Source organism: Lycorma delicatula, chromosome 13 (assembly GCF_047948215.1).
Source record: "Lycorma delicatula isolate Av1 chromosome 13, ASM4794821v1, whole genome shotgun sequence".
Lineage (NCBI taxonomy): Eukaryota > Metazoa > Arthropoda > Insecta > Hemiptera > Fulgoridae > Lycorma > Lycorma delicatula.
This window is the reverse complement of record NC_134467.1, coordinates 51,477,512-51,493,360: the sequence shown is the minus strand read 5'-3', so window position 1 is coordinate 51,493,360 and position 15,849 is coordinate 51,477,512. Positions and strand designations below refer to the sequence as shown.

At 31.1% G+C, this 15,849-nt stretch overlaps 1 protein-coding gene across 1 annotated transcript in view; it reads right to left on the bottom strand.

Annotated features, from left to right (window-relative positions):
- LOC142334081 (uncharacterized) overlaps positions 1-13,146 on the bottom strand; it is a 211,038-nt gene extending 197,892 nt beyond the window's left edge. The window contains exon 1 of the mRNA XM_075381764.1: positions 13,119-13,146. The gene's annotated coding sequence lies outside the window, so the exon portion shown is untranslated. The remainder of the gene's footprint in view (positions 1-13,118) is intronic.
- Between the last annotated feature and the right edge of the window lie 2,703 nt (positions 13,147-15,849).

Sequence of the window (15,849 nt, the reverse complement as noted above, 5' to 3'; positions counted from 1 at the left end):
TTTTTAAGAATAAGTGACAATTGTTTTTAGTAAAGATTGCACATCCATAAATATAAACACAAGGATATTTAATTTCACTTATAAACACCAGTTAATGATCAGACAGCCCAATTTTCTATCTTAAAAGCTCAATCTGACTTTGACGGAGTGCCAAGATTTTATATTAAACTTTATAGAGGAAATATGTAGACATAATAAACATTTCCTACAAACTTTATACTTCCTATTGACTGCAAAAACAAATCAATCTCTACCAGTCGGTATACAGATCAAGAATAAATGATTGAATGAAAACGACAGTAATTGTTTTATTGTCATAAACATAAAACTAAAAATTGATCATTATTACAAAAAAAAAAAAAAGATTGTAACATTTAAAAACTACTGTAGAGCGACCCATTTTTCTTGTTTATTGATAATAACCATGATGACTATAACAACACATGCCAAGTCTATTGACTTTTGAATACGCATCATCCTTCTAAATAATTGTTATGATTTTTCTCTTCAACAAAAATTGTTGTCATTGATCTGTGTCTTATTACATATACAGATACACATGAGAACTATTGTAGTATAAATATAAACATGTTTTACACCAAATTAATGTTCGATTTCAACAGTATGATAGTACAGAGGGTTTTAAATTTGGACGGTATAATAACATTGTACAAAATGTATATTCAAAAAATTGTCATTTAAATGTTTTTTTTTTTTTTTAATTTCTGTACAAAAATCCCACGACCTTGTAACTTGGTTGCCCAAAGGAATTAAGCACGGATTAGATCTCTTAAAAGAGATAGTAAGTGTCAACAAGTATTGCTTTGTCGAAGTGAAGGTTAATTCTAAGAATATGTATTAAATTTATCCAAAATACCATCCAAAAGGACTTTTAATTTGAAAGTTGTTTAAAAAACTTCCAGATTGTTGGCATGCACATATAAGAAATATGACGAGTGAAAAATCACATATACAATCAGACAGCATAAGATTATTTTATTCTGTCTTTAATAAACGAGTAGAATTTTTGCTTTTGCATAACTAATGCTAATTCTCTTATAACATCATATCAGTATGATATGATCGGCTTTCAAACAGATCATAGTACCATCCAACCAACAGATTCATCAAATTTTCCCTAATATTCACAGCTTCAGACAAAAAATTCTGCTCTGCTTGTTCTTCTTGATATCTGCCAACTCTTAAGAAGTGTAACATGCTGGCCTTTATAAAATTAATCCAACATCTACATTATCAGTTTTTTTTTTAAGTAATAGATATTTCAAGATTACATTCGAGACTGAATTATCTCTAATATTTTCCGTAACTGTAGGCAATGCTCAAGGAAGTGTATTCTACACGCACTTCCAATACGCTTGTTCTCACAACACTAAAATAGCACATTTATAAGCGATTTGCTTGTAGTGTGTAAAAGTAATTCACAAGTTCACAGCACCTTCAAGAAGAGTTTAACAACATTGAAGCGTGGCAGAAGTTGTGACAAATAAAGTCTAATGAAAATTAAAAGTACACATTTTAGTTATGCATTTTCAAAGCAGCAACTAAAGTGTTCACCAAAGCATTTTAGTGAATACCAAAATGCTTTGGTATTTACCTTGACAAAAGGCTCACATTTGGAAAAAAAGGAACAACTGAATACTACTAAATTTTGTCAAATGTACTGGATTCTAAATTGAAACTCAAAATTATCTCTGAATAAGATTATTATTTACAAAGCCATCGAAAATTTGATCTGGACTTACGGCAGAAATATTAACAGGATCTAATATAATTATATTATGTATACAATACCAAGTTTTACACATCATCACATTGCAATAAACCACCTAATAATGTCATTGGCACCGATGAGAAACAGCTGTGAGGTAGACTTTATTTCCTTACAACTTTGTTCAATACGAATAACAATGTACACGATTCAAGATACCTATAGTTACAGAAGAAATCTCAATTTTTTAACCAAAACTCAAGTCATCCAAATGTTCTGACAGTTAATCTTTGACATTTATATCAAATTGACCTTTTTTAAAATTCAAGATCTTTAAGAAGTAAATCCTTTTATGAGAAGTATGATGTAAATAAGAATTAACTTTTGCCGTTGAGGTTTCTCCTTCAAGACAGTTGTAAACATTTATTCATTGTCCTGAACAAACAGATTATAGGTATCTACTTGCATTAAAAAAAAAAGTTTATATAGTTGTTATTTATTTCAACCACATTCTAAAATATGTTAATACGATTTAAAAACATAAACCGTCTAATAATGTCATTTGGAACCAATGAGAAACAGCTGTGAGGTAGACTTATTTCCTTACTCAGTTACTGTCATGTCATAACTGCTTCATGTCGTATCTGTACCAGCGAGTACGATTTGTTCTCGTATCCTGATGTCCTTAATGATGTCAAGCAGATGATCTTTGTGTGTGTTAATTAGACAAATCCTAGGTATTGTTGAGCGAACCACCGAATTAGTCTAGTGGTGAACGTGTCTTCCCAAATCAGCTGATTTGGAAGTCGAGAGTTCCAGCGTTCAAGTCTAGTAAAGGCAGTTTACTTTTAAACAGATTTGAATACTAGATCGAAGATACAGGTGTTCTTTGGTGGTTGGGTTTCAATTAACCATGCATCTCAGATATGGTCTACCTGAGACTGTACAAGACTACACTTCATTTACACTCATACATATCATCCTCAGAAATAATACCCGATGATGATTCCTGTAGGTTAAACAGGGAAAAGAAAAGGTGTTGTTGAGTAGCCTTTGGTATAGGAGTTCATTAAATTGTACTCCCAGAAGTGAAAGGTGTTTTAGTGGTGTTATTTGTGATTTTGATAATGTCAATGTTAGATTACGTAAAATGAGTGTTTCTTAAGATTCATGCGAGTGGGTGTAATTTACTTTTGTAAATTAATGAGTAAATGAGTAATCACGTTTTCAGTGAAGTGTACTTCAACTGTTATAGTGTTTTTACGTTAAGAGTGGCCAGTTAGATTCGACAGGATTGTTACTGTCAGTTTTGTAGTGTACAGCTGTGGCAATATTCTAAACAGGTATTGCCAATTGGAATATTTTCTAAGTCTAAGGTGAGCTATAAGGGGAAATTCCTTCTTTTTATTTTCATTTATCTCCGGACCCCCTGACATCCCCCAAATCATATCCCAGATTTAGGTTTATACATTTTCCGACCCCCCTGCCACCCCAAATAGTGAAAGTGGGTACTCAAATTTCAGATTTTTTTGTGTAATCAGTTTCTGAACTCGGTTTGTTAAAAATAATTTTTTGTAAAAATTTTTAAACATTTAAAGTTTATGAAGCCACAGAATTCATTTCTAGCTGCTACGACAGAAAGCGTTCTTCAGTGATGTCTAGGAAGGCGTCTGATGACAAAAAAAGAATAAGTCCAACCAATGGATGTTGCCCCTGGCAGTAAGGATACAGAGACGGTGGTCACTGGTATAGATGTTAAAGGGATATCGACTGAGGTAAATGGTGTTAAGGCAGCTGACAAGCAACAGGCAAGTGTGTCTGTTGAAATGGATATAGTTAAGTCGACTCCTGAACAGGAAGACGGTAGAGGATGGTTAGTGGTAGAAAGGAGACGGTCAGGTTCTTATTTTTATTGGTTCTTCAGTTTGGACTATTGGAACTGTTGGTGAATATATTAGTTCATGTGTTTTAAAGAAAATAAAGTACTATACTGTGTAAGAAATATGAAAAAAACTTATCAAATAATAGTGCCCAAATGAAAATGTTTATATGAATGAAAGATATGTAAAGTAATTTTATCAGTTCTTTTCTCACATGATTACTGTAATTTATACATAATGTACAATAGGCTCATATAAAAACATCAGTCAATTAAGTGAACTTTTATGCTGTAGGCCTAACAGATGATGTACTTTTTATTAGGAATTAAAAATGTAATTTTCTTTTGTGTATCAGTATTGTACCTCTAAAATAAAAATCACAAATTTTTCCAGAGGGATGACGAATTATTGAACGAGATGATTAACGGGTAACGAGCAATGGAGGTCCTATTGTAATTATAACCTAATTGAAAACTTCAAGAGTCTACTGCAAAACTGTCAACTATCCACTGTTCTTATTTATTAGTATCGTAGAATATGAATAAGAAAATAAGTATTATTATTTTCAATAAATAGAAAGATAATCGTGGAACTTATGCAATGTTATCCAACCTAATGTTTTTTTATCGTATACGTCATTACTGTTAAATGTTTTGAGTATTTAAATTATAAATTCAGTAATTATTGCAATTATTTATTATTTAAATAATCAAAACATTTATGTTAATTGGTCGAGGTTAGCGAGCTTAGGTTAAGTTAATTTATATCTATAACTATAAACAGCAAACCTTTGGATTATTGTCAATATCGCCCGATATAACTATTATATTATAAACATAATTTAACGAATTAACCTACGCTCGCTAACTTAGACTAATTAACACAGTAATGTTTTAAGAAATGATTACATTGTATATCAATTAACCGTACAGCATTAGTAATGACAAATTCATCATAAAAAAAATCTACTTAAATTCTATTAATTTATGTTAGAATGGTATAAAATTACTTACTTGGTCAGATAAACAAAAGTGAACACCACCAAATAAATAATACTTATATTATAATATAAACCCCTCCCACACAAAGGTCTCAGACAAACGTTCACACCATGATGAAAGTAACAAGGTATAGCATTGCGCTCAGTATTCGGCGCGCATGCGTACACGCTCGTCACAAAATCTCATTTTCTACCGGGTTATTTGAACATTTAAGTAAGGGATTTTGGGACAAAAGTTTTTAGTCGTACAAAAATTTTACAAACTTTAAATACATGATAATGATTAAACGAGTTAACAATCGAATATTTATGAATGATTATTCACTTTCAATATTAATTAGTATTATTTGGCACTGATAAAGTCGTAATATTTATTAAAAATATTAAAATTTTTTTTTTAATAATCCTTAATAAAAATAAATATTTTATACAAGTCTATTGATTCTTAAGAGTATTGAAATCGATTGTTAATTAAGATAAAATTCAAAATAATGAATGAAAACCTAAACAAACAAACAGGGGAGACACATCTTATGAAGTGCAACTGACACTAAGTCTTTGTGTAGCGTGTGTGGCTCTACGGTAACGACTCCTTTTGCTATTCGTGGGGTTCGGTATCGAATCACCGATAATTTTTTTTTTATGCTCATAAAATATTTTTTTTACTAATATTATTTTCCATTTTTTATGTGAAACTATTTAATGTTGTTAAAATGGAAAATCAACTAAATGGGAGATAACTTATTTCAAAATTGTATAACTATAGATCTGATATTTTTATTTTGGTCGATCTTCAGAATTGATGATTTTTTTAGTTTAATTAAAAATATTATCGCAAAACAATTTTTGAAAGAAATTGCTTTTAATAATCTAATTTACACGGGAAAATGAGATATTACTTATTTTTTTACGGATACCAAAATGAATATTACTTTATAATACCGAAATAAAAATAAAATAAAAAATTGTTTAGTGAAAAATAATTTTATATTCGATAAACATATTTTTCTAACGAGTCAAATGAAATGCAAGGGATTTTCTAGGTAAACCATTTTAAACCGCGTGCAATAAAGAGAACAATTGCAAAAGGGTCGGTTTTGGTTTTTATGTTAATGAAAACTTTTTTTTTCTATTTCATTAAAACGTTTCCATTATATTTTCATTTTGAATTAAAATAATTAAAGTTAATTATTTTCTGAACCGCTCTGTATCTAATAGTACATTAATAATTAATTCAAGGTAAATTGTTTATTAAGAAAAATTATTAGAAATTATTATATCGTTAAGAAATAAACGAAATTTATCATTCCGATCATAATTCTCGACTCCACATACAGTCGATTAAATTTTATATAAAATAAACAAAAAAGCCTACACTCCATATTTATTTGGAAGTGGGTGTACACGCACACGTGAGTACGGCACTTCCTATTTATAAATATTAGAGTAAAAATCCACATTTCGACGCCAATTTTCATATACGTCAATAAATTTTATTCTTTTATGTTTCAAAAGTTTGTTTATTTTTGATAATTCTGCCTTTAATCACATTGATGTCTTGCTTCTGTTTGTGCGCCAACCGCATAAACGAATTTAAACATCATGGCGGGAAAAGGATTTTAGGACGAGCCACTGCGCAACGCCGGGTGTGCGACACCTTGTTACTTTCATCATGGAATATTTGTTGGTCCTCAAATAAGAAGAGTCGGTCAAAGATGATGTATTTAACTCGATGTTAAATAATGTAGAAAGTGCAGCTTGGGCTTCATTTAAGGACATTTACAAAAATTTTCTCGGCAAACAAAAATTCAACAATTACCACAATATTGTTAATCAACTTCTTACTTCACATCATTGCTTCATTATAATAGTAAATTTACTTCTTAATTCTTAACTTCTGTTTTTTACTTAAAACAAAAGAATATTCCATAATAATTTTACTTTAAGATAAAGGAATTTACTTTCTTTTACTTTAAGATAAAAAGAATTATTATTGACCGTTCCATAGGTCTTAATTATTAAGAGCTATGGGATGTAATACATCTTTGAAGATACATTTCCTCCATTCACATCTGGATTTTTTGCTGGATAACCTCGGAGATGTAAGTGATGAACACAGTGAACGTTTTCACCAAGACAATTACGTGATGGAAAGTCGTTATAAAGGGAAATGGAATACTAACATGCTAGCCGATTACTGTTAGACATTAATTCAGGATGTGCCTGATGCTATTTATACAAGAAAAGCATCAGCAAAATTATTCTAACGCAGGTATGCCGTGCAAAATTATATATTTTAACAATATTTTCCCTTAATTCTATCGAAGCATTATTTATTTAAAAGAAAAATTGTATTTACAGATCTGTAATATACACAAAAAAGCAATTCAAGAAGTGGTATCGCACTTAGAGAAACATTAAAACAATCTTTTTTGTCTATCGCTGTTATTATTACCTTGGAATATTCTGTCGTCATTTACAAACAGTGCAACTGTAAATAATTAATGTAAAACAGGTTCAAAAACTCGCATTAATATTTTGTACAATTAAGAAAATTAATTGTGTCATTACTTACTTTTAGTAAGTAATATATATATATATATATATATATATATATATATTATTAAGTCATTCACAGATTCCTGGATAATAGGAGAATGTTAAAAATCAGACGGGTGGATAAAGCGACAAATAAATAGGTGTTGCGGCAAATAGATGAAGAAAGAAGCATTAGGAAAAATATAGTTAAAATAACAAGCAGACTTATAGGCTACATATTAAGGTATCTTGGAATAGTCGCTTTAATATTGGAAAGACAGGTAGAAGGGAAAAATTGTGCAGGCAGGCAACGTTTGGAATATGTAAAACAAATTGTTAGGGATGTAGGGGATGATATACTGAAATGAAACGACTAGCACTAGATAGGGAATCTTGGAGAGCTGCATCAAACCAGTCAAATGACTGAAGACAAAAAAAAATTGTAATTCAAATTTTTCATCGCTACGAAATTAGTTAAAATCGGTGTTTGTTAATTAATTCGTATACGATGTTATATTTTTTCCTAATCTATAATTTAATATTTTTTATTAAAATAGGAATGCAAGATGCATTTTTATTGCTAAATCTAACTTTATTTAACACTGGATTCGTTCTTATTGAACTGTGAATTTAAGAGAAAATATAAATAAAAATTGCATTTAAACATTAAATTTACTCGATTTATAAACAAAAACGGTTTTTAAAATCGTTATATTCATTTTAACTGCTGTAAAATCCATTTTGACCAAAACACAAAAACATTTCATAAATTTAATCGCAATAAAAAATTATCAGTTGTGGTTTTCCTTTACTGTTCATATAAATATTTATAAATAAAACATATTTAAAGTCGATAAATTAAAAATTTTAGTTAAAAAAATTTAGCAACATAATTCAGATTATTTTGTTACTTTATTTTAAATATATAAACTTTGATTTAAACAAACGCTTTTTCAAACAAAAACAAAGCAAATATTAATCTTAAAATAAATGATTTATCTTTAACGATGGCCTGTTTTTTACATCCTCTGTCTTGCCGACACGAACAGTGGTCATGTACAAGCCTTTCTGTTACGTAGTTTTTTTATAATACTTGTCCTTGAATTGGTTACATACAATAGCGTTTGCGTCTTTGTTTTAACTACTGTCAGAGTTTTAACTGATTTTTTTTAGCACAAGCGGCAGGGTAATTATAAAAAGAGTTTTAGACACTATATATATATATATCTTACAGTTCTATACTTGTTCATCAATAATTTTATGTATATACAAAACTCTTGACCGAACAAATACAAAAAAATTTCAATAAAAAATCCTTTTTTCAGGCTTACTAGGGAATATAGAATGAGAAATGAAATGGTTTCCTGTCCTTACAAAAGACGAATATATATTTTAAATATCGATATACCGATTCAAAATGTTCATTACGATCGCCAAATGGATCGTCTAATTAATAAACATCATTACTTTTATAGAAAATATTACTCTTAATTATTAATATTAGTGTAGGAGATTATTTTACATATATCACAGTCACTAGAAGAATAGAAACTTAAATCTGTAAGTTATCTAAATAGACTTTTATAAGCTTTTAGAGTTACGGTCCTTTTTGAATCACCCGGAAGTACTAAGCACATTCACTAGGTGCTAAAATGGATTAAGAGGTTTGTTACTGGCCGCATTGAAAACGTTTACAAGGTCTCCTTAGATTACGGACTTAATATTGTTCGACATTGTGGTTTTCAAAAATTAATTCATTAAAGTCATATTACTATCCCTCTTCAAATGTTGATATTTTTATTATATCTAAGAAAAATTATTCGCAAACTTTGTTAACTTTGGCAGTAAATGAATAATTTTAAGATACAGTTAATACAACTTCAGAAAGAAAATCTAGTAAGACGATAATTTCATTATAAAAACTTTTTATTTCACGCTAATAGGTTAAAAAAGTTTAGAAATATTTTAATATCTACATCGTAACATAAAAAATGAGTCTTGACACAACGGATAGGTACAGAATACTCTTAATTATTAATTCAAGTGTTAAATACATTTAGAAAAAATAAAGGACTAATATAATTTTAATATAAGAAAAAACGCTATTCTAGAGATCGGAAACTCAGTTTAGATTTTACATCTCTTAATCTATATTTTTAATTTTTCTGCATTCTATGTGCAATTTTTGTTCAAAAGAACGGTCACTTATAATTAAAAAAATAACAATATCCACTTTTACCACAACAGACAACGGAGCTGTTTTCGTTTATAACTCGATACTATATTTACGAGAAAGGGCGGCCTTATTATGTTATCGTTTTAAAAAATTGCCAATCTCATTTGAAAAATCTTTTAACCGCTTTATTTAAAATGCGATAAAAAAATTTATTTTACGGGAACAATATTATTCTGTTCGTGAAATTTTAAATGATCCTAATTAAAAACAACAAAAAACACTATTTAGCTGCTTCCCGTTCAACGTATACTGAAAGATATGGTCAAAATAATCTTTAATACTGAAATTGTGAATCATTTTTTAGTAATCTTTTATATTTCATGTAGATATGTCGACATTTTTTCGTGCGTTTGTATTTAAACAATTAATCTGAATTTCAAAAATCTATTTTTTACAGAATTTTCGAAGAAAAATACGGTTTTTACTTTCGGTTAGATGGTGGGAGTGAGGGTTGAAATTGAATTTTCTTTACGTTTTGAGATATCAGGAAATTAAATTAAAAAAATAGCACAAGAAAATAAACGTTAGAGAAGTTACAAGACAGGAATGTACAGAAGAGATATTCACGAAAAATATCACAAACTTTCAGGATTTGTTCCGACGCTACAGGCACAAAATAGACAAAAGACTCGGCTTGCTGGTTTCAAATTAAGAAAAATATATTTCCAGAATATTGTATTAAAAGAAAAGCATTCGATATAGTTCTAGCGTTCCGCATATCAGTTACCTCTTTAATACAGAGTGATTCACGAAGTATATGACAAACATTTAGGACGTGAAATACCGATGAAAATAAAGAAGAAAATTTGTACAAATATAGGTTCGGAAACGGCTTCGTTAACAAACGTCGGCCGGCGAAAGGTTTCACCCTTATTTATGTGCCTTCCATCAAATTAAGCTATACTATAATACTGGGATCCAAATTAAGAGGGAACTTTTGCGGTTTTATATGAAATCTGACCTGAAAAAAGGTAGGTCTTATAACTGTACCCACCGGGTTGGTCTAGTGGTGAACACGTCTTCCCAAATCAGCTGATTTGGAAAGCTTAGAGTTCCAGCGTTCAAGTCCTAGTAAATTCGGTTATTTTTACAAGGATTTGAATGCTAGATCGTGGATACCGGTGTTCTTTGGTGGTTGGGTTTCAATTAACCACACATCTCAGGAACGGTCGAACTGAGAATGTACAAGACTACACTTCATTTACACTCATTCATATCATCCTCATTTATCCTGTGAAGTATTATCTAAACGGTAGTTACCGGAGGCTAAACAGGAAAAAGAAAAAAGGTCTTATAACTGTATTTTTTAGTTAGCATTTGAGAAATCTGGGGTAATAAACAAAAGATCGGAGTTGAAAAAAACACTATTTTACGTTTGGTGTAAAATAACGTTGTTAAATCGGTGATAAAAACGCATTAAGGTTTTAAACAAAATTTGTAGAGAATTTGATTCCGAGTAAAACTATGAATAATCTGCACAGAAACAAAAGAATTTCGAAGTTTATTAAAAAAAAATATATATATATATTTAAAAATGTGACGGATTTTATTAGGTATTAAACGAAACAAAACTACAAAACAAAAAAATTAAATATTTTAGAAAAATAAACGAAACTATTAATAAAACACATTTGTTTCGCGTCGCTCAAGTAGATAAGTGGTGCAAATGACAACGTGTCGAGTCCGTAACCGTGCACACATCGGTTCGAATCCGACTTCACACACGTATTTTTATTTTTTATTTCATTAATTTAAATATATTGATTTATTAATATTTTTTAACCTCTGATTGTAAACATTTTATATGAATACAAACATATTATTGAAATAATAATAAATCTTTTTTTCCCTTTTTTTTTGTCTTCAGTCATTTGACTGGTTTGATGCAGCTCTCCAAGATTCCCTATCTAGTGCTAGTCGTTTCATTTCAGTATACTCTCTACATCCAACATCCCTAACAATTTGTTTTACATATTCCAAACGTGGCCTGCCTACATCTACATTTATCCTATCCATTTCTCTTTTTAAATTTTCTAACCTACCAACCTTTTTTAAACTTCTAACATTCCACGCTCCGACTCGTAGAATGTTATTTTTTAATTTTCTGGTGACCCATTCCTTTGTAGTCCCCACCCGGTCGGGGACTAGTTTACCTCCGGAATATTTTACCGAGGAAGGCGCCTCCATCATTGCTATATGAAAACGCAGAGCCACATTTTCTTGAAAGAAAAAGCAGCTGTAGTTTTCCATTGCTTTCAGCTGCGCAGTACTCAGAGGACTGAGTGATGTTGATATGGCCGTTTAAGTCGTTCTGACTCCCGCCCCTAATAACTACTGAAAGAGCTGCTGCCCTCTTTCAGGAATCATTCGTTAGTCTGGCTCTCAACAGATACCTCTCCGATATGGTTGCACCTTCGGTCCAGCTACTCTGTATCCCTGAGCACTCAAGCCCCCTCACCGACGGCAAGGTCTCATGATTCATAGAGGAGGAATAATAAATCAATATATTTAAATTTAAAAAATGAAAATAAAATATACGTAATTACGGATTCGAACCGATGTGCCTTCTTGTAAGATCCAAATATTATATTAATTAAAATTGTATTTGGCTGTAACTGGAACCAACCGAAAATAGTACCGGTTATGATATATTGTTGAAAAGCTCTCGACGAGGGGTTGTTACTGCAGTTAAGAAAAAGTCCAAAATCCTATTTTTTTTTTTTAGATTTTGGGCTTTTTTGATTTAGTCGATTGCAATCAAAAGCAGAGGTGCCAAAGATACTATAACAGCCCTAAATCCAAAATTTCAACATTCTACGGCTAATGACTTTTAAGTTATACGAGATATATACGGACGTATGTACGTACAGACATCGCACCGAAACTAGTAAAAATGGATTCAGGGATGATCAGAATGGATTGTTCCGTTGAAATCTGAAAACAGAAATTTCTCGCGGTTCCTTATTACTTCGAATAAGGAAGTAAAGATTCTCAGTATAAACGAGACTAAAACAACGCGATACGAAATATTAGATACCGATAATCAACCCATCGGGTCGGTCTAGTGGTTAACGCGTCTTCCCAAATCGGCTGATTTGGAAAGTCGAGAGTTCCAGCGTTCAAGTCCTAGTAAAGCCAGTTATTTTTACACGGATTTGAATACTAGATCGTGGATACCGGTGTTCTTTGGCGGTCGGGTTTCAATTAACCACACATCTCAGGAACGGTCGAACTGAGAATGTGCAAGACTACACTTCATTTACACTCATAATATCATCCTCTGAAGAATGATCTAAACGGTAGTTACCGGAGGTTAAACAGGAAAAAGAGAGAGATACCGATAATCAATTTTTAAACGGTACAATTTTTTTTAATATTTCAAATTAGATAGATAACCTTACTCGTCGATTTATCTTATCGATGAAACTTTACGACTTTGCGCATTTGTCACTCTGTAATATCAGACCTACTTTTAAAGCGCAACATGGAGTACAAGATTACAGTTCATCGTAATCTTAAGGGAATACCTTTACAAAATTAACAAAAAATTATTAAGAATTCTCTCTTAATTCAACGACAACGATTTTTCTCACAAATTGAAGATGAAAATTTACCGATAAATTTTTTTTTTTGTAAAAGTTCCAGTTCATCGTTCGGGCTAAAAATCGAGTTTCCCCAGTTACTAAAGAAAAAGTTAACAAAAAATTTATTTTTATTATTATATGTTTAACATACCTTAATGAATATGTTCAAAACATCATGCTTTCGCTCTTATGCATTCACGATGGTATTTACTTCAGAATTACAAATTTTGTTCCTAAAGCTTTTATCCGATTTTTGAAATTGAATAAATAAGTTTTCAATCGCCTGTGAGGGGAAATTCAGGATGATCGGATTTGAAGAAAACATGAAGATTTCCCTGAAAAAAATCACATGTCAAATCATACGAATGCGGTTACCTCTTCGAGTTGTTTCTCATCCTAAACATTCAAAAAAAGCTTGATCGAAGTTATCTGTAACTTTTAAGAGCGTAGCGAGTAATATTTGAAAGACACACGACTGTTTTTCATGAATTATCATCGAAATGAATAATCAAAAATATAAACCGAAATTAAAAATTTGAAATCGCGTATACTTTTAAAAGAAAATAAAAATCTGGAATAAAATAGAAATGTTTTAATAGGTTAAATAAATTCTTTGACAGCTGAAAGCATCTATCACGTTACCCCTAAATGCCAAAAAATAATTAATTATAACGTTTATTCATTATTTAATTGTAATTTTTTGAATTTTACTTGTCAATTTCGTCATGTAACGCTCTTATTTTACGAGTTTATTTCCTTATATTTAAATTTTTTACATAAATGTTATTTATTTGTGTTTATTGTTCGGTAACTACCAAACTTATCGTGACAATTCAGTGCACACTAACGTCTACATTTCATGACAAAAAATTCCTTTCGAGACGCCGGAAGGCGGTAGTAGATTTCACCGGTGCTAAGTAGGTACATGTGAAAAAAGTTTCACATGTTTAGCGTACGGCAAGCTCCATCTTGTTACAGTTCCAGCAATATTTTTATCATCCCTTGCCGTAAGGGTAGGTCATATCAAAAATTGTTTAGGACAAAAGTTTTAGGTACGTTTATACAACTAATTACCTCTTTAAACCTATTCGACGCTGTGCCTATTAAAGGAGGTACGATTTTTTTTGTCTTCGAAACCCCATTTTTTCCACCCCCTGGGCCAACGGTCGGTGATATCAAAAGACTTTACTTAGGTGTTCTGGGTCCTTACCCGAAGAATAGTAGAAACTTTAAACGAATTCGATATTTTACTTAATAAGAAAGGTATTATTTTTTCAAAAAAGCGCCCCCAATTCCAGTCCCACGGTCCGATTTTGCCCGTTAACAAACTCGACCGAGAGTTTGGGTGGTTATATTTTACGTATAAATTTGAAAGCGATTGGCGCAAAATTACGGAAATTATCGTGTCAACAAGAAAGTGAAGTGTGCGTGCGTGTGCGCGCGCGCAACATTTTTAACCGGGTGGTTTTGGAGTCTGGAGGATGTGAAACGCGAAGATATGTCGAAATTTTCCGAAAGTCGAACCACGGTATCATTACAATAGATAGCTTTCTTATGAAATCGACCAAAAAAAGTCACTGACAGATCTCTGTTCTTCCTTCTGCCGGAGAAAATACTAATCGTACAATATTCGTAACGGTTGACGGGAGCGCACGACAAGTTTCAGCCTTTACACGATGCTTTGCCGGCACCCTACAGAACGGATGATGGCAGACAGTCGTGCAACAGGATTAGAGACATTCCTGACCGTACCGCTTAGTCGAAATAATCTGCAAAACATTTTCAACAGTTAGAGGCCAATTTAGAAACAGCCCAGGTGTGTATTTTGTTTCGTTTGTTTGTTAATATTATTATATAAACATAGTCGATGCGATATATAAATTAAAAACTTATTTGCAACGCGATCGATTGCTATTTCATTCTCTGCTCTGAGGATACTCATGATTTTTTTAAAAATTATTATTTCGTTACCTCAACGATGTGGAAACCGCTAAGAAAATACCTGCTGTTCAAATAATATACCTCAATACTATATTAATGTTTTGATATTTCATCCGAGTACTCTTCCATTTAAAATATAAGAAAGGAGGGGAACAAGCTACTTTAACGCATTTAAAATAAACTATAACCGACCTTATATCATGCGGTCTTACGTTTATGATTCACCGATCAGTCTTCTTTTACTGAAAAAAAAGGAATTCTAATAAAATCCATTTCAACGTCTAATTTATTTGTTTCAGACTAAATAAAAAGAAGATTAGAAACAGAAATGATATCGCTACAGATAGATATAACTATTACGAAGCCAAGATTTGACATTTTTGGCCTATTTATAGAAATGTTTTTTTAAAAAGTATTTTAAAAATAATACATAACTGACCGAGCTGTTTTCAACCAAATCGGGACAAAATAGCAGACGTAAATGTAAACACGGTTGAAACAATAAAGCATATGACAATATTTTGAACAAACTGTTATTTTAGTAGAAGAAATTTCTTTTATACGCGTTGAATGTAACGGCAACTAATGCTAAAACCGCTAGTAAAACTTTTTAAATGGAAATAATTGTTTCTCGATGAGGAAAAATTAATCGAGAATAATTTTCCAATTTCGTATTGACGGTAACCGAAACCTTTTTGTTAGAAACCTTATCGACCAGTGATTCCCAAACCTGACGCCGCGGCGCCCTTCGAAATATTGTAAAAGCTTCATAATTAATTGAACCAAGACATTTATAATTATTAATTTAACCTTAATAAAGAAAAAAGAAAATGTTAAGTAATGAAGATACACGAGTTTAATTTATTTTTATCTCTTACTCACGAGTAGTCATTATTTTACTTAGGGTATGGCGCCGTGGAAAAGTTTTAACTGAAAAAGGG